Below are 20,252 nucleotides of genomic sequence, written 5' to 3' on the forward strand. Positions count from 1 at the left end.
AGGTGCATTTTCTTTGACTCTCCATCCCCCTTGGTGCACCATCTCTGCCCCTTCCCCCACATCCAGGTCCAACATCTCTGCCTCCCTCTCTCCCTTCCCCAGGTCCAACATCTGTCTCCCTCCCAAGGTCATCATCTCCCCCTTTCTCCTCCATCCCCTCTGCATTTACCTCAAAATTTCCTTTCTTCGTGCAGGACACCGGCATAGGCTGTCTACCGTTGACCGGAATCTTCTCTCTGCTGCGGTCTGCCTTTGCAGAAGCAGGAAGTTACATCAGAAAGGGGTGAGCCATGACAGAGAGAAGGTTCTGGTTAGCAGCACACAGCCTATGCCGAGACCCTATATGAAGAAGGGAGCTTTTGAGATATGTGCACGGGGGGGGGGGGGGTCAGAGACATAGGAAAAGGGGAAATGCTGGAGTGGAGGAGGGGGAGAGAAAGGGGGAGTGCCAGACCTGGGTACAAAGGGGCGAGAGATGTTGGTCATATGGGGAGGAGGTACTGGGCCCCCAACTTCTCTGGGCCTTCGGGCACTGCCCGGTTATCTGAATGGTCAGTCTACCCCTGCCACCAACCACTTAATGGGGTACTGTAGGTTTGGAGGAGGCCTGAGCCCAAAGTGGGGGGGGGGGGGCTATGTCACTGGTACAAGCCAAAGTTGCTTAGTTCATAACTGTGAGGGATCATAAGCATGGGCAGAGCATAAGCAGGCCATGAGCAGTTGCATGCATTTAGGTGTGCCAAGTTACATGAGCCATTGACCTATCCTAAGTAGGAGAACCTATATTTCAATGCATCAAGGTGGCTTTGCACTAGTATTCTACAATGGCTTAAGGCATGGTGCTCCCCCTTGTTCCCCCTTGTGGCACCTTCATCTTGGTGCCAAGTTATAGAATTGCCCTTGTGACAGAACAGTGTGTTTTAATCCTGTAAAATTCCCTTTATTAAACCTTGAAGAGCATTTCTCTAGCTTGGCCAGCAGGTGGTGCATGTTTTATGTTAAAGCTGAAGTGAAGATGTGAATCTATAGTACTGTGAGCAATATACTTTTAAAACTTGTTGACTGGGCTCTGATTGGCCTGGAGTTTGAAATTACCCAGCAGTTGTTGGCTGTTGCTTCAGTTTCAGTCTGGGAAAACAGCGAGGCAGATCTTTTTGCTGAGGCTCAGTGAACAGTTATATGTTCTGACCTTCCCAGGTACTGTTTAGACAGTACTATAATTATAATGTTTAGTTAGTGTTATAATTGATCCATATTTCAGCTACCTGTTATTGTTTGTTGATTGTACGTTTTTTTTGTTCATTGTTCAAGCGTGACAATAAACCTGTTTAGTTTGTTGATTCTTTGTCTGCACTGATAAAGAATCGTGGTAGTTTGTGTGTTGGGTCTGTGGGTGCTTTCTGGGAACAGTGGGACCACTGGAAGTGTGGCCCCAGTAACCTAGAAATCACTGGGAATAATTTGAGAGACTCGTCCAGAGGCGGCTGTGACCCAGTTGATGGGAGAAGGGTGCTAGTGTAGAGCACAGGTGGCAGGTGCAGGCAGACCTCAGCTGTGCTGTGGATAGGGGCGTAGCCACGGGCGGGCCTGGACAGGCCCAGGCCCAGCCACTTTTGCTCCAGGCCCGCCCACCCTAACTAGCCCCAACCCAATCAGTGGCATAGCTCTCCCAAACGAGGCTCCAATCTTTTCCTGCCTCTTTTGCCCGCTCTCCCCGTCCGTGTGATCTACTCACTTTTACTGCCCTGAAGCACCGTTCTCCCTCCAGCACCGGCGATTCCCATAGCCAGCCTTCTGCCAGCGTGCGTTGTCGGGGCCTCTTCTCAGGCGCGTCCCGCCTACTCTGCAACTTCCTGTTTTCCACAAAGTTGGGAAGGCTGACTATAGGAATCGCCAGTGCTAGAGGGAGAACGGCGCTTCAGGGCAGTAAAAGTGACCAGAACTGACCATGTGCAGGGGGCTATCGGCATCTGGAAGAACACTGCCAAATGCCCTGGGTTTGAAACAGTTTAGTGGGTGGGTGAGTGAGGTGGGGGGGGGGGGAAGGAGGGCAGCAGGTGGATAGGAAATGCAAGGCCCGTGCCCACCCAATTCACCTCCAGGCCCATCTAAAAATTGAACTCTGGCTACGCTACTGGGATAGACCCTCTAAGTGGCCACAGGGTAACCCCAGGAGGGTGGCTAGGTGTTTCGTGACAGCTCTGTTAAGGTACAGTGCAGAGCTTTTATGTGAGTAACTGCAGGTGATATACCAGACATGCCCACAACACACAGCCTTTGCACTTATTATGCATTAATTTTTGCAGTTAAAGTGTGTTAAATGGCAAATTTTACTTACTTTAATAAACAGTATCCATTAAGTGAACTATGTTGAGTGTTAAAATGAATGTACTTGCTGAACTATGTCCTTTCTCCACCATGATGTTAGTGAGGTTAATATTGTAAGCTAGTATATGAGATCTAATTTTTCTTTGGATTCTCATGTCTAAAGCTTAAAACACTACAGGTTGTTCCTTTACACACTGTCTTTTCTTTCTGATTAAGACCACATGACTCCTGCTGCTGTTGCTGTAAAAGAATCCGTGGTTGCTAAGCAATAAAATTATCAACTATGAGTCTGAAAATTCAAATGGTTTAGATAAAAAACCCCATAAAACAAACAAAAAAAACCCCAAAGAATATACAGAGTAAATCTTCTCATTCTCGCAAATCTTTTTTTGTTTTAAAATTTTTTATATGGCTCAAGAATTTTTGAAGAACTGAAACAAAATTCTAATTTTTCCTTTGCACCCTATCACCATGGTGCCTTCTGTCATTGGAGACACTTTTGCCTTGCAGCACAGTTTAAATCAACTCTGCTTTCAGTTGAAGTTCATTAAAATAAATATTGACTAGCCTTTATCAGCTTATAATGAAAATTATTGCTCCTTTGGGTAAAAACATGACTTCCATGGAGCAATACACCGCACTTTGATTTCTTAGGGTAACAATTATCTGCTCAACAGTGGAAAGAAATATGGGTTTGGTGAATGGACATGAGAAGATGATGAAGGTTTCTCCATTTAACCTTCCAAGCCAATTTATATACTGTAAGTGTAGTAATACACTACTATCTCCTACCCATTCATAGGCTAATCAAAGTTTCTAGTACTTTGAGGCCAAGACTGAATGAAAGTGTTTGACATATATATATTTTTTCCTGTGATGACCTAAACCAACTAATAAATGAACTATATACGTACATTGTTAATTAATTTGGCCTCTATTTTGGCCCCTTATTTTGGCATCTACGTCATGTTAATTTTGGCCCTGTATATTCAAAGAGTTAAACCCGAGGCTGCCAGTTACCAAGAATAAACTCCAGTCCTTAATCCCATTCTTAATTCAGTGGAGGAGTATCCTAATGGCTAGTGCAGTGGGCTTTGATTCTGGCAATCTGGGTTCGAATCTTTCTGCAGCTCCTTGTGACCTTGGGTAAGTCACTTAACCCTCCATTGCCACAGGTACAAAGACTTAGATTGTGAGCCCTCTAGGGAAAGAGAAAGTACCTGCATATAATGTGCAGGGCCGCCGAGAGACTAAGCTGGGCCCAGGGCAAGTCCGCCCCCCCGCTGACACCCTGGCCCCCCCCCCCCCCCACCGCCGCTGTAGTCCCCGGTCTCACCTGCCAGCCTTCGGCTCTGTCCGCCACCGGGCCCCCTGCATTAAAATCGGCAGCGCCTCAGCTCCATTTGGAAAGGCAGATTGCCTTCCTTCGGGGCCTTCCCTCACTGTGTCCCACCCTCGTCTGATGTAAATTCCAGTTTCCGTGAGGGCCCGGCACTGGGGAATTTTGTCCCCCCAGCCCCCCCCTCGGTGGCCCTGATAATGTGTACAGCACTACGTACATCTAGTAGTGCTATATAAATGATTAGTAGCAGTAGTAATTCAATCCAGTTGATGACAAGATAAAGAAAATTAGGGGTCAAATGCTTCCGATATTCAGAGGCAGTTAGCTGAGCAGTGCCACTGAATATTGGCTCTAACCACAGAAAGTGAAATCAGGCAGTGGACAGGCATTCTGGGATAGGGCCAGGGAGATGCTGGAAGGAATGTGGTATTCATTGCCGGTGCTCACATAGCTAAGCAACCAAACAGGACTGCACAAAAGGCTCTCCTAACTTTGCTTAGCACTGAATATTTGCTGGCACTCGCATAACTTCAGGATCATGACCAGCAGATTCCTGTGTTCTCCCCTTGCTCCTCCTCCAGGCCAAAAGGTAACCCCCTCGCCCCCAAAGAATATGGTCTCCTCCTGGAACTCCCCTTCACAGAAAATTGTTTCCTCTGGAATCACCCCCCAGCACCACCGCCTGTAGGCTTCCCTGGGTCTACCATCACCTTCCATGGTGGTCTAGTGGTCTTCAGATAGAATCAACCCCCAGTTACTTTTTTTCCCATGCCAGACTCAAAATGGCTGTTATGCCCTCTACTGCAGCACCACCAGACTGCCACTAGAGGTTGTAGCAACCATATTGAGACCAGAGCTGACATAGGCAGGAGCAATTAGGGGTCATTCCTGCCTGAAGACCACTAGACCACAAGAGATGGTGAAGGTAGGTCTGAGGAAGCCTGTGAGGGTGAGAGTGCTTCCACAGGAAGTGATTTTTTTTTTTTATTTTATTTATCATACTTGATATACTGTCTCTTTACACAAGTCAATCAAAATGGTTTACAAATTAAGGTTCAGCATAAAATAAAATTCCATAAGTAAATCAAGATTTAAGGTAATAGATTTTTTAAAAATGGTCTCTGGGGAGCTCCATAAGGTGCCAAAAGAAAAAAGCAACACTGGACCTTCAAGAATGGGACAACAGGAGTACTTTATTAGTCAAAGACCCGACACGGGCCGTGTTTCGGCGCCAAAAAGGCGCCTGCCTCAGGGGTCAAATTGTAGATATAGCGATCATACAGAATTCAGATTGTAAGTGCCTATATAAAAACAGTCCTTCTGCTTGTCCAAACTCGCCACAGCTTGCCTTCTCGGTGCCCTGTCCCGTATGACACAACTTCATACGGGACAGGGCACCGAGAAGGCAAGCTGTGGGATTTTTGGTTGCTTGTATAGATTAAACTTGGGCGAGTTTGGACAAGCAGAAGGACTGTTTTTATATAGGCACTTACAATCTGAATTCTGTATGATCGCTATATCTACAATTTGACCCCTGAGGCAGGCGCCTTTTTGGCGCCGAAACACGGCCCGTGTCGGGTCTTTGACTAATAAAGTACTCCTGTTGTCCCATTCTTGAAGGTCCAGTTGGTTTCTCTGTTTGTATACTGTATTACCCTCTCTGCCTGTATTGAGCTCCATAAGGTGGCCATGTACTTTGGAGAATTGGGAGGATGCTATGTAATTATGGGGAGGAATCGGGATCAGAACCGGGGGAGGTGGAATATGGTGTTCCTCCAATGCGGGTCCCAGATGAATATCGGCCAGGACCCGCATAAGTCCTGGCACCTAGCACATGTTCAGATATTCAATGGTGGTAACCTGCAAATGACCTGGCATTGAATATCTGGGGCTAACTTAGCTGGCTACAGTAAGCGCCTATGAAACCTCTGATCGCTACTGGCTGAATATTGACCAGATAGTATCCACAAAATTATTCTAACATGAATCAACATGCATTAATACAACGCAATACAATTCGACACTTCTATCCCGCACTAGCCCCAAAGGAGTTCAATGTGGTTTACAAGCAAGAGGCTAAGCATACCTAGGAAAATACATTATCAAAAGGAAATAGCTATTGATTATCCATTTATAATCTTCTAACAGAAGCAATTGCCTGTTAACCAACCTTGTATAAAACTGTTGTGGTTCAATTCAAATCTAATAGTGATCGGTAGTGCGTTCCACCAAAAAGTGGCTTTGTTACAAAAAACTTACTACAAACATTCTTTTACATTTGACTTTCTTGGAGTGATGATAATGTAATGTCAACTAAGATCTTGCTAGTCTCAGCTGAGAAAACAGCAATTTGAATGCAGATGGGCACCCTTTTGGGAAACTTTGACCCCAACAGCCCAGAGCCAGATACTGAACCTATAATCCTTGTTGCTGCTGCTCCCGCTGCCTCTACTTGTTATTGGACACAGAAGGGGAAGGAGGGGAGGGGGAAGAAGGGGGTAGGGAACGGGGAGGGTAGGGGGAGTTTAGGGGGGGGAAACTAAAAATATAAATACGATGATATGTCAACAGTTAACTGTGAAAACTAATTATGCAATGTGAAATATAACAGCTGATTGTGTTAAACCTTAATAATGATTGAAACATATAAGATCTTGCTGAAACCGCAGAATTTCTAGTTGGTAATTCAATGAGCTGAAACATGTGACTCGGGCCTAGTCCTAATATAATTAAATGGACTAATGAGCAAACTTTGAAAACAGCACAGGCTCTCACTGGAAGCCAATGGAGTTCCAGGAACAATGGTGTCACCTTTTAGAAGTTAGAAATTTATAGATCAAAAGTGCAACTGTATTTTGCACCATGAATTGTACTATCAGTTGAAAAGAGTGCTGATCTAAATCCACTCTAATTCTCCCCAATTTCTATAATAAATGAAAAACTTTGGTAGAATTTGCAGATATCTGTGGTTCAAATGTTAGAAAACTGTCCAAAATAACTCCCAATATTTTAAGTTTGGATTCTATATTAAAGGTAATTCCATTTATGTTCAGTCTCTGACATTTGATTTTCCTACGAGTGCTGCCCAATATCAGTAACTTCATCATATCACCATTTAATTTTAGTTTAAAATCTCTAGCCCATTGCTCCAACAGGCCTAATCCTAGCACCATATTTGTGTAAATTTATTGTATATCATAATCAAAAGAAATAAAAATAGTGATGGCAATCTGCACACATTAACAGTTCTAACACGTTAAAAATGCATACAAATGAATGTGTTAAACTGAAAAAGTCTGAAAATCAAGGGGAAAGTCCACATGAACAGAAAACAGATCAAAAAGATTTGCTTTGTGCACTTCCCTATTAATGAAGCATGCTGTAATAATTCAGAATTATTAGAAGAAAATGAAACAAATACCATCAGCGAGAAATCAAATTTACTCAGTCAATATTGGGGTGACTGAAAAGCACCAATAAAGCTTTCTTATTTTCTCCAGCTAGGATTCTTATCAAGTAGTTAATAGAATTAATTTGACAACTTAAAATATCTTTACCAGTGGCAATTAAATCCAATAAAGATTGTGTTGTGGCAGAAATCTTCCTATTGGCATTTCTATATCCCAGGTGTATACAGTAGTACAGAAGTTTGTAGCCAAGCATTAAAAAACCCTGAGATTATACTGTAAATTGCCCAGGGTTTCTTGAACAATTATTTGACTCAAATTAGTCCAAGTTCTGTGTGCCATAAATCATTTGTAAACTACAATGCCAATAGAATGGAAGGATTTGTAAATTAAACAAAATTCCATTTGTATATCTGCATTTGAGCTTCGCCACCAAATTTCTTTACCTCTACTGCAAATTCACTACCAATTATAATATTCTAGTACATGTGTTGTCATTGCAAGTAGTATACCATGCCATACTTTGTATTGTTGTTCGAATATTTTTACTGCTCTAATAATTGCCTATTGCTCATGTTTGATCTATTCTTACTGTACACCGCCTTGAGTCAATTCCTTCAAAAAGTGAGGTAAATAAATCATAATCTCTCTATATAAAACACACCTTCGACGTTCTAATGAAGCCGGAAGCCAGAAGCCTGAAACCGGAAGATGTAGTTGTGTAGATCGCTTTTTGCCCATGAGTGTCTGCCCACCCTCGCGTCACAACGTGATGATGTTGAGGGTGGAGCACTGACACCGAATCGCATTGCTCATCCGTCGCTACGCAACGAAATGTAACGTCACACGCATCACGGACCTCTCAGAACGAAGGAGTATCAGCAGCTGCTGGAACTCGGAGGAAGGCAGGGAGGGCCCTGGAAATCGGAGGGAGGGGGGACGCTGGAACTGCGAGGGAGGAAGGGAGGAAGAGGGGGGACCCTGGAACATGGAGGGAGGGAGGGTGACACTGGAACTTGGAGGGAGGGAGGAAGGGAGGGAGGGGGTCCCTGGAACTTGGAGGGGACTCTGGAGCTTGGAGGGAGGGAAGGGGGACCCTGCTCTGGAATTTGGAGGGAGGGAGGGAGGGAGGGAGGGGGGACCCTGGAACTTGGAGGGAAGGGGGACCCTGGAACTTGGAGGGAGGGAAGGAGGGGGGACCCTGGAACTTGGACAGAAGGGGGACCCTGGAACTTGGAGGGAGGGAAGGGAGATCCTGGAACTTGGAGGGAGGGAAGGAGGGGGGACCCTGGAACTTGGACAGAAGGGGGACCCTGGAACTTGGAGGGAGGGGACAACTCTGGAACTCGGATGGAGGGAGGCAGAGAGGGGGGACATGGCCCTGCAACTCGGAGGAGCGGAGGGAGGGAACGGCCCTGCAACTCGGAGTGAGGGAGGGAGGGAACAGCCCTGCAACTCGGAGTGAGGGAGGGAGGGTGAGAACACATTTAGCCTAACAATCCCTTTCAAAACATTAATTGCAGAAAGGCTATACTTTGCAAGCGCCCGTTTCATTGGTTTCAGAAACAGGCCTTTTATCCTAGTCTACTATAATAATTTGCACCTCCAACGTTCTGAAGCTGACTGCCAGAAAGTTGAAGCCCGGTTCGTAATGTCTGAAGCCTTCCGGTGATGTCACCATGTTCCCTGGGAAACCGCGACACGACTCAAGCACGGGTGCTACAAGTTCGCACCACCATCTCCATCCACTCCCAGTTCAGCAGTCCGCCCCCCCCCCCATACGTCACCCCCTCCCTCTGTCTCTGTGGCCTCCGAGTGCAAGGAGGACGTGTGCGAGTGCCCCAGCCCTTCGTACGTGGCAGCTGGTGTTTAAAAAGTTTTACCTCCTGCTTGGCCGGCAACACTTAAGTCCACCAAGTACAGACGCCGTTTCAGAGAGGCTGTGGTTCGCTGTTCCTGTGGTCCCGCCCTTCCGCAAACAGGAAATGAGGGCGGGACCAGAGGAACAGCAAACCACAGCCTGTCTGAAGCGGCGTCTCTACTTGGTGGACTTGAGTGACATAAATGGCCGCACCTACTACTACTAATAGCATTTATATAGTGCTACCAGATGCACGCAGCGCTGAACATTTGACATAGAGAGACAGTCCCTGCTCAAAGAGCTTACAATCTAGGTAAAACAGACAGACAAGACATTATGGGCAAGGGAATTACAGGGTAAAGAGGAACAGGGGAGGAGGAGGGCAAATGAGTAGCGGTTAGGAGCCAAAGGCAGTAGTGAAAAGGTGAGCTTTCAGCATAGATTTAAAAACAGGTAGAGATGGAGCTAGACATATGGGTTCGGGAAGACGGTTCCAGGCATAAGGTGCCGCAAGATAAAAGGAACGAAGTCTGGAGTTAGCGGTGCATTTCCCAGCCCAATGCGCTATTCTATATAGTGCATATAACTTTAGGTATGTTATATAGAATATCACTAAATGCTTTTTTTGGACCTGTTTATATTTTAGAGACCATTTACAGAATCTGGCCCAAAATGGACAATTTTTTAATGAAGAAATTATTTTTCTGCATGTGTTACATATGTAAATGTACAGAATACAAACATTGTAGCATGCATATACCTCTCAATACTTAATACTCAATTGGAATCAACCCGGTGTAAATACCCGTACTTAACTGTAGGCGTATTCCCCTGAATTCTATAATGTACATAAATTTGAGTAATTCCCCAAACACGCCCACAATCCTCCCATGGCCACGCCCCTTTTCAGCTATGTGTATTAGAATTTACGCATGCCTTTTTTTAGAATACACCTAAAAAGACGCACGTGTAAATTTCAATTGCCAGTTAGTGATGATATTTGGTTGTTATTGGCCAATTATCACTGATTATTGGCCAATTATCACTCACCACGCTTGATATAGAATCTGGAAGTTTGTGTCTTCTATTTGCAGAGCTCATAAGTATGTGAAAGCACTTACAGTGATAATGGCTAAAAAATGTATTTGTGCTCATTAGTCAACAAAAGGCATGCAGAGAATCTGTTCAATAAAGAACAATGTTTAATTTTCTGGAAGTAAGCAACCGATTTTAGGTGGTTCACAGTGAGAGAGTTACTACTGACTAGTGATCAGTGTTGCTCATGATAGAGATGCCCTTTGATGCTGGCAGAGAAGTGGAAAGTATTTTGGTAATAAGTTCAGGTTCATGCCGTTATAGCATGTGGAGCTTTTACCATAACAACATAAGCGTTGCCACACTGGGACAGACCAAAGGTCCATCAAGCCCAGTATCCTGTTTCCAACAGTGGCCATGCCAGGTCACAAGTAGCTAGCAAGATCCCAGAACAGTAAAACCAATTTTATGCTGCTTCTCCTAGAAATAAGCAGTGGATTTCCCCAAATCCATCTTAATAATGGCTTATGAACTTTTAGGAAATTATCCTTTTTTGAAACCCTGCTAAGCTAACTGCTTTTTACCACATTTCCTGGCAATGAATTCCAGCGTTTCATTACATGTTGAGTGAAAAAATATTTTCTCCGATTTGTTTTAAATTTACATTGTCCCATATCTACAGCCCCCTAGTCCTAGTATTTTTGGAAACAGTGAACAAGTGATTCACCTCTACCTGTTCCACTCCACTCGAGCATCTGTTCTTTCATATATTTTACCAGTTTTTTTGTTTATGGCATTGTTGTCTTCACTTATGAGTCAAGGGTGACTTAAGTTTTATATAGGTGATACTCAGCTGTGAAACTAATGAAGGAGATGTTAAATGATAGGTAATTCAATTAGGTTAGTAGACTATGATATCTGATTTTTGAATGTAACACTGTTTCTTTAGCTTTGAGTTCTGTATATACACACACATTATATAAAAACTGCACACATTGTGAATCCTCTTGTGTTTCACCTAAACCTCAGCCTGAACCTGTCTACACCTGAAGCATGTTCATGAATGCATGTTCTTGTCACCACACATACTTGTAGGTGGGGATAATTGTTAAAGGGGCATTTTACAAGCATAGTTTGTAATATGCATGTTGAAAATCCTTTATATAATTACTCCCATACAATCCTGTTTAATGAAAAACAATTTACACATTACTTCAGGTTCACCAGTTAAAAACACATATAGCCCCTCTGGTAAGACAGGTGATTACAGAAGCCTTTGGGACTACAAACAGACTGTACAGATAAACCAAGGCTGGATTAACTAGTGCTGACTATATTTCAGGGGATTTAGTGACAAATTATTTTCTGTTGGTGGAGACAAAGAAAAAAAAAAGAGTTCTTAGAAGTTAAAGATGTGAATTGATCTCATGCTGATGTCCTTTTACCAGTCTCAGGCTCAAAGGAGGTACTTTTATAATGGGGGTGCCCTCACTTAGGACTGCCTGGTAGGCATGTGAATACCCCAGAATATTGACAAATATGTGAATTTATGAGCGTAAATGCCAAACTTTCAGCTATGCATGCATGTTTCACCCAGACTCTTCTCATGTGAATGTCCAACTTTAAATTACATGCCACTGCATTTAGGCACCTTTTCCTAGAACAATTTACCAGTGCGTCCTATAAATGAAAGGCATGACCGTTTATGGCAGCTGTATTGCTGGTATAAATGCTCACACCTAAATTATAGGCACATATGTTTTTTTTTAAATTTTTATTTATGACAGTTTGTATAAAGTACAACATAACTGAAGGAGTCTGCAAGTTACAGAAGAAGTCCAAATAGCAAAAGGCCAAAATAGTGTAAACAGTATTAACAAGCAAACAAAACATTGATATGGATCACAACATTGCTATGGATAATAGAAATATAGAGTGAAAAAGAGAAAATATCAGGTCAGGAATGAACATAATGGATAATACAGCCAAGTGTTTTTTTTTTTTTTTGGTAGGGGTAATTGACAATAGTTGTCTAATATAGACCAAGTCTTAAGGAAAGATAAAATGTGACCTTTCTTTAAAGCAACTATTTCCTCATAGCGTTGAAAAGAACATAGTAAGTTCCACCACTCATGGAATGATATATTTGATCTGTTATCCTAGTATTCTGTAAAGGAAAGAAGCACATGTGTTCCTTTATAGAATGGGTACCACATACGTGACCCTTGGGTGTCCCTTAGGTATATAGGTGTATTGTTGCAGACTTGCCTTATTGCTAGGAAACTTTCTTACCACAGGCAGCAACATGGATGAGGACTTTAAAGAGAGAAAAATTCCCTTTAAGAGGACCAGTGGTTGCTATAATGCTTTTCTCTCTCTCTCTCTCTCTCATTTTCATAGATTGCCATCTTTTTACTACACCTGCACACTGACAGGAAAATAAAACTAAAATTACCAGGTCAATATCTAAAACAGCACCTGCTAATCCGGATAAGTACTGTATACCGGAATGTTCAAAAGCCCTTTCCAGATAGTGCCTCTGAATATCCCTAAACACCACCTCAAGGTTATGCAAATAATGCCAGGGTTGAACATGGGCTGACTTAGTTCCCCTGAAATTCAGCCAGTGGTGGGCATTGCCGTTGATGTCTGCTGCTGGCCTTAAACCTGGATATTCAATGCTGGGCCATATCTGACTGCTGGCGTTGAATATCCATTTTTTTTTTTTTAGTCAGCTAGCACATACCCATTAAACTTGATATTCAGAGCTAACTAGCCATGTGTTGGTGCCTAAAGGGGCCCTTTTACCAAGCTGCGGTAAAAAGGGCCCTGCGGCAGCGGCCATATTTACCGTACGCTGAGGCTCTTTTTACCACAGCAGGTAAAAAGGCTGAAAAAAAATACATGACCATGTGGTAAGATTGCTCTTACCGCATGGCCGTGGGGGGGGGGGGGAGCACTTACGCCACACACTGAGGTGGCAGTAAGGGCTCCCTCGGTAACACGGCGTTAACTGGGTAGCACATGTTTCTGCCTAATTACCGCCGGGTAATCGCTGCTCAAAAAAATCAAGCCCTATTTTCCCCAGCATGGGAAATGGTGCACGCTGGTGGCAGAACTACCACAAGTGCCCAGATTGGGCCGGCAGTAGTTACAAATTGACATGCGGTACGCCCACATTGTGTTTACCACCGCTTTGTAAAAGGGCCCCAAAGATAAGACTGCTATTTATGTGGTCTTATTTATGCATTAACACTGACCAGTTAGCTCTGAAAATTGATAGCTACCTGGACTATGCCTCCTAAACACCTCCAGAACACCCTCAACACCCTCAACATAGATGATTTGCACTTCGGCGTTAACCGATCATTTTCAGCAAAGATAACCAGTTAAGTGCCGCTAAAAATGACCAGTTAGCTGCCGACAAGCGAGTTAACCAGTTGGCAGCCATTCCTGGCCGACTAATTCATGCTGAGTGTCGACCGGAGTATGGGGGTCCCAGAAAGCAACAGGGCAAATGATCCGCAAACTACAATACGATGGCAAAAAACAAAAAAAAAGGTTCAAACTACCCAACACAGGTGTGTTTCGCCCACAAATCTAATGGCCACCATTTAATGCCCCTGAAGCAGACCCACTGTGGGTGAAACATGGCCTGTGTCGGGCAGTTTGAATCTTTTTTTTTGTTTGTTTAGTAAATACATGGTTTGTCTTTTTTCCATCTAGTCTGCTTGTTTTTTGCCATCAGCCGGAGTATGGCTCTGGAACTTATCCGGATGGTAGCAATATTCAGTCCCATATCAGGATAACTTATCCAGATAAGATAGGCTATCCTGTAACCTGGATAAGTTACCCTGAATATTGCTACCATCTGGATGAATTCCATTGGTAACCACTGTATTCAGACATTCAGCTCTGACAACTATTTGAGTAGTGGAGCTGAATATTCAGATATTTTTTTGACCACAGTAGCAGACAGCTGCATATTGGCCTGAATATTAATTGTCCTGTTCCCTCTTATTCTTTTCTTGCTGCAGCCTGTGGAGAAAGAAAATAAAAGCCTAGTCTTATAGAATGATAGTAACAATACAGTACTGCCATGAAAAATCTCCTGGAAAATATCTAGTCTGCTCTGTTACTTTAAATAGAGTTGCCCATGGTTACCCATGGATTGCCTATCGATTTCACCAGACATCTGCAACAGTTTAGCAGGTGCTATGGTATGATAGCAGTGCAATGATAGAGTAAAGCGGTGGTTCCATGCTATTGAACAGTGTATCTAGAAGATCAAAGATTTACAGACATTCTTTAGAACAAAGAATTAACTTCCAAATTCTGCTATAAGGCAAAAACTCCATCTAAATAAGTAATTTTAATTGTATCAAGTCTTCTCAAGCATGCCCTGACATGAGAATTTGCTTGGGTGGACTTGATGCAATTAAAATTGCTTATCCATGTGGCACTTTGAGTCACTTGTACCCTGAGCAAAGCTTGAAGGGAAAGTAGCACTTGCAAGTAGGTTATCTGACACATAAAAGTTCTGTAGGTCTATTGGTCTCCTGGAGACCATTCAATTCAAGCAGGCAAGTGAGTACCATGGGGCCATTAACCTTTTCAGACAAACTCTTTGTCAATTAAAAATACACAAAGGTAATTTCAATGAGAGGTGACAAACTGGTGGAGACATAGGAGCAGGGGAAGTGAAAGAAAATAGGTGCTAGGGAAGAGATGAAGATCTGGGGAGAGAGCAACAAAGAACTAAGGGAGGAGAGGAATGGAAGCAAGGAAGAAAGTGTGGATAAATGACAGAACTATGTGTGTGTATGATTAAGACTTCAAAAAGCTACCTTGGCCCATGACTAAGGGCCCAACTTGGCTGACAGCCATATATTTAGAAGGCCCCAATTGAGACAGGATGGTGGCCCAACTTCCAGCTGAAGGGTAGGGGAAGACAGGGTGATTTATGGTCACCCAGGAGAGATGCAAGCCAGAGTGCAGCTGGCAGTAGGGTCAATAGAGCTTTCTCTCTTTCTTCACTGATGGCCACCATGTCCTTTGCCTTTCCATTGTTACGTGTTATGGTAAGTCCTCGCTAATCCATCGCCCCAAAAATGTGATGTCCAGTCATTTATTTTGGTCTGTGATACTCTCCCCCTCTTCTTCCTCCTCCAAATCTTTTATCATCTCTCAGGGTTAGGGCCAGCTCAAAATCTCAGGCTCCCCAGGCAATCCACCTCTGGGATCACCCAGTTGTGATCCACTCCTATGGTCACAGAGCTTTGTGCCTATCCTGCAGTATCCACAGTCACATGCAACTATGTGTGGCTGCAAGTAGAAGCCAGCTAGGACCTGCTCCTGTAGATTCAAGCAGCTGGTGGCTAGGACCCAGTGGTATGTGTGCTATATCTAATATACAAAAAAAGCAAAAATCCAGTTGTGTTTTTTACAGGCTGGATCTTAAATGAGTCTCATTCTGTCTCTTATAGGGAAGAATCAGGGGTGTCTGTTACAATGGGCAACACTGTGAATGGGGACCCTTAAAGGAGAATTAGTACATTTTAAAATATTAAAAAAATAAATATAAAGTGTACACCCTCCTCTTCAAAGGTATTCCTCCTGATAGGAAAAACAAATCACATTTTCTGGGGTAAAGCCAGATTCTTGTTTTCTTACCCACCCCATCTCCCCACTCATACAAACAAAGACATAAGCAAAGCAGCCAAACCAGCTGCTCTTGGCAGACTTGGGGGGGGGGGGGTGCGGAGGGAGGGTTGTCTGCAAAAGGGTCACCAATAAACACGATGTTATAAAACAGCAGGGTGCCACTTGAAAGAATGCCCCATCCCCTCCATACCCCCACAAAAAGCTACCTTAAATCTCCCCAGGACACCCAAACATTGCTCTAAAAAAGGACTGCAAACAGCCAGACCCAGATTTAGGTATAATTTTATAGGCCCCTGAGCAGTGCTATCACTACCATGTGAGTCCATCCAGACAGGATTGCATGTTTGTGTCTGAAAAGTTGCGTATTTTGTGCTTTTATGTGAGAGCGAGCGAGTGAATGAAATAAAACTTGCATAGGAGGAATTGAAAGAGTGGTTGATATGTGGGGACAATATGCAAGTCACACTGTCATGTCTTTAGTTTATAAGCTGCAGACAAGAACACACACGGGGATTTGCGGAATACATTGGTTTTGAAAACAACGAACGTAGTGTAAAGAAGTACTGAAGGATGACTAGCAATGCCCTGACTTCATTATTCTTTCTGAAATAACACACACCAGTTGGTATGAAATAGTTTATAATTAATGTCAATTGACTGCACATGTTGCTGAGGTCTAAATGAGTTAGGAACAATGACAACTCTTTAACCATCACTTGCAAATTCTGCTGCTCATTGTGATTTTGCACAATATCCCCCTATTCTCTATCCAATCACCTAAAGTTAGATGCCAATTTGCACGCATACAGGGCCGTGCTAACCCGGTAAGCGAGGTAAGCATGGCAGAGGGGCGCTTTCCTCTGGGGGGCGCCGCCACACCATGCTCACCTCGCTCGCCCTCCCCCAACATCCCTTTTCTTTTCTTTTTAAATTTACCTCCGTGGTGGCGGTTCCGGCAGCGCAGCATCAGGGAAGGAGGCGGCGCTCCCGACGTCTCTAGCCTTCCCTTCACTGTGTTCCGCCTTCTTCTGACGTCAAGGATGACGTCAGAAGAAGGCGGAACACAGCGAAGGGAAGGCTAGATGTCGGGAGCGCTGCCTCTTTCCCTGACGCTGCGCTGCCGGAACCGCCGCCATGGAGGTAAATTTAAAAAGAAAAAAAAAAGAAAAGGGATGTTGGGGGAAGAGAAGAGGGTGGGCAGTTGAACAATGGGAGCGGGAGGGCAGGGGAGAAACGACAGCAAGGATGTGAAGGGGGGGCAAGGATGCGAAGGGGGGGCATGGAAGCGAAGGGGGGGGAGAAGAGGGCGGGCCAGGCTGGGACATGGGAGAGAGAGGAGCATGGATGCGAGGGGGGGTCATGGAAGGGAGAGAGGGGAATTGCTGGAAAAGGATGAATGGAGGGGGCAGGGGACAGAGGAGCATGGATGGGCATGGATTGGGAGGGCAGGGCTCAGGGAGAGAGGGGAATTGCTGGAAAGGGATGAATGGAGGGGGCAGGGGACAGAGGAGCATGGATGGGCATGGATTGGGAGGGCAGGGCTCAGGGAGAGAGGGAAATTGCTGGAAAAGGATGAATGGAGGGGGCAGGGGACAGAGGAGCATGGATTGGGAGGGCAGGGCTCAGGGAGAGAGGGGACTTGCTGGAAAGGGATGAATGGAGGGGGCAGGGGACAGAGGAGCATGGATGGGCATGGATTGGGAGGGCAGGGCTCAGGGAGAGAGGGGAATTGCTGGAAAGGGATGAATGGAGGGGGCAGGGGACAGAGGAGCATGGATGGGCATGGATTGGGAGGGCAGGGCTCAGGGAGAGAGGAGAAATTGCTGGACATAGAGGGGAGGGAAGAGAGAGATGAAGGAGATGAAATGAGGGAAAAGGAAGAGAGGAGAAAAACTGCACATGGATGAAGAAAATAGGCAGAAGCTGAGGACCAGAAATGAAGAAAGGAGGAAAGGAAAGAAATAAATGGAAAGGAAGCCCTGGAAACGGAGTTTAAGAGGACAGATAGCAGCAGAATCAGATACTGGGCCAGCATGATCAGAAAAAGAAAGTCACCAGACAACAAAGGTAGAAAAAAATCATTTTATTTTCATTTTAGTGTTTGGAATATGTCCACTTTGAGAATTTACATCTGCTATCTTATTTTGCAATGTATAGCAATTTGTTTCTAAGAATATTGCTGACAATTCCTGTCAGTGTGGCAAGTGGTGAGCAATCATTTTCACGGGGGGGGGGGGGGGAGGGGGGGCGCCGCCGCCGCTGCCAACTGATAGGCTGCAGGGGGCGCCAGAGACCCTAGGCACGGCCCTGCATGCATAAGTTATAAAAATACTTGCAGTTTTGCACATAAGTGCTAGCCACATGCTCATCGTTATGTATAATATAGGAGAGCAACTGGCACAGAGGTCCTTTTATTAAGCTGCATTAAAACATGGCTTATGGTAGTATCGATACGTGAAATTAGCATGCGCTGGGTCATTTTTTTTTACTGTGGCTGGGAAAAAGGGCTTTTTGTAATGGTGGCAGTAAGTGGCAGTGCGGTAAAATCAAAAGTAGCACGCGGCTATTTATTGCCTGAGCCCTTACCGCCTGTTGATCTAGTAGTAAGGGCTCATGCGCTACTTATGCGGTAATCAGGCTGGGAATACCCACTGCGCTAGAAAATTATTTTCTACAGCGGGAAATAGCGTGTGCCAACTTCAAAACTACCACAGGGCACCCATGCCACCACTGTGTAAGGTCCGATTTGGCGTACACTACACGCACGTAAGCCCTACCACTGCTTAGTAAAAGGGCCCCATACAGTGCGCAAATGCAAGGGGGTGTACACATGGGCCAGGGGCGTAGCCAGATAGTGGATTTTGGATGGGCCTAGACAAGAAGTGAGTGGGCACCAAGTGTACTCCCGCTGTTATCTTAAAAAGGGGGAAAGGGGGGGGGAAGGGGGGTTATATAAATATAAAATCATTGATGGGGGAGTTGAATGTTAAAGGTTAATACTCATACTATAAGATTTAATGGATGAGAATATGGCATATTGTATTAATGCTGACTGTGTTGAATCAATAAAAAAATATAAAATTGAAAAAAAAAAATCTCAGCTGGCAGGAAAATGCTGCTCTTCACCTCAGCAGTCTGCAGCAGGCATGCACTGAAAACTGAGCATGCGCAGCTTAGGAAGTTCAGAACTGCTGAAGTGGAGACCAGCATTTTTGGCACCAGCAGAGGGAGGTCTTCAGCTGGTAGAGCTTGGGATCCCCACCCGCTACTGCTAAGGGTGTGCCGCTGTTGGGTGGGCTTGAGCCCTAAGTGGGTGGGCCCTGGCCCACCCAGGCCCACCTGTGGCTACGCCACTGACATGGGTGGGGATTATGTGGGGAATAGGTAGGTCCCACATTTACACATGTAACTTACAAAATACATATGCGTTAAGATGCTGTGTTTTGGTACACACATTTATAAGTTGGTGTACCTAAATATTGGCATGTAAATGCTGACTAATGCTGGTATAGTCCGTTCTCGGTGTTCGCGTTGGTATTGTTCCCCCAAAAACAATGTGAACTGCAAATTCATGAATACTGAAAAACGTACTTATGGGAAGTAGGGGTTAGGGTCCAGTTATACCAATTTCTCCTCAAAACTGTGAAAAGTGAATACATATCCCTATAGGAAATAAAGAGTTTGGTTCCCGCACTGAACCACACATAACAAAAATCAGAGAAACGTGGAGGGGCATAATTGAACAAAAACGTTTATCTCCATGGGCGTTTATCTCCGAGAACGGGTCCGTGAAGGGGCGGACCGAACCGTATTTTCGAAAAAAATAGACGTCCATGTTTTATTCGACAATTTGTGAGCTGGGCGTTTTTGTTTTTCAGTGATAATGGAAAATGAAAGCGCCCAGCTCAAAAACGAATAAATCCAAGGCATTTGTTCGTGGGAGGGGCCAGGAGTCGTAGTGCACTGGTCCCCCTCACATGCCAGGACACCAACCGGGCACCCTAGGGGGCACTTTTACAAAAAAAAAACAAAAAGGTAAAAGAGCTCCCAGGTGCATAGCACCCTTCCCTTGTGTGTTGAGCCCCCCAAATCCCCCTCAAAACCCACCACCCACAAGTCTACACCATTACTATAGCCCTAAGGGGTGAAGGGGGGCACCTACATGTGGGTACAGTGGGTTTGGGGGGGCGGTTTGGAGGGCTCCCATTTACCAGCACAAGTGTAACAGGTGGTGGGGATGGGCCTGGGTCCACCTGCCTGAAGTCCATTGCACCCCCTAATAACTGCTCCAGTGACCTGCATACTGCTGCCAGGGAGGTGGGTATGACATTTGAGGGTGAAAATAAAAGTTGTGAAACGGCATATTTTGTGGTGGGAGGGGGGTTTGTGACCACTGGGGGAGTCAGGGGAGGTCATCCCCGATTCCCTCCAGTGGTCATCTGGTCATTTAGGGCACTTTTTGGGGCCTTATTCATGGAAAAACAGGGTCCAGGAAAAGTGCCCTAAATTCTCGCTAAAAACACATATTTTTTTTTCATTATCGGCGAAAGGCGCCCATCTCTGATCGCCCGATAACCACGCTCCAGTTCTGCCTTCACCACGCCTTCGACACGCC

General features: G+C 44.8%; 1 long non-coding RNA gene across 1 annotated transcript; it reads right to left on the reverse strand.

Moving 5' to 3' along the window:
- Nucleotides 1–916: 916 nt before the first annotated feature.
- LOC115476500 lies at nucleotides 917–19,291 on the reverse strand. The gene is made up of 3 exons (XR_003943188.1): nucleotides 19,279–19,291; nucleotides 11,010–11,013; nucleotides 917–1,004 (listed from the first exon to the last, which is right to left on the reverse strand). It is a non-coding gene; the product is annotated as an uncharacterized LOC115476500 (long non-coding RNA).
- Nucleotides 19,292–20,252: the final 961 nt, after the last annotated feature.

Source organism: Microcaecilia unicolor, chromosome 8, assembly GCF_901765095.1.
Source record: "Microcaecilia unicolor chromosome 8, aMicUni1.1, whole genome shotgun sequence".
NCBI lineage: Eukaryota > Metazoa > Chordata > Amphibia > Gymnophiona > Siphonopidae > Microcaecilia > Microcaecilia unicolor.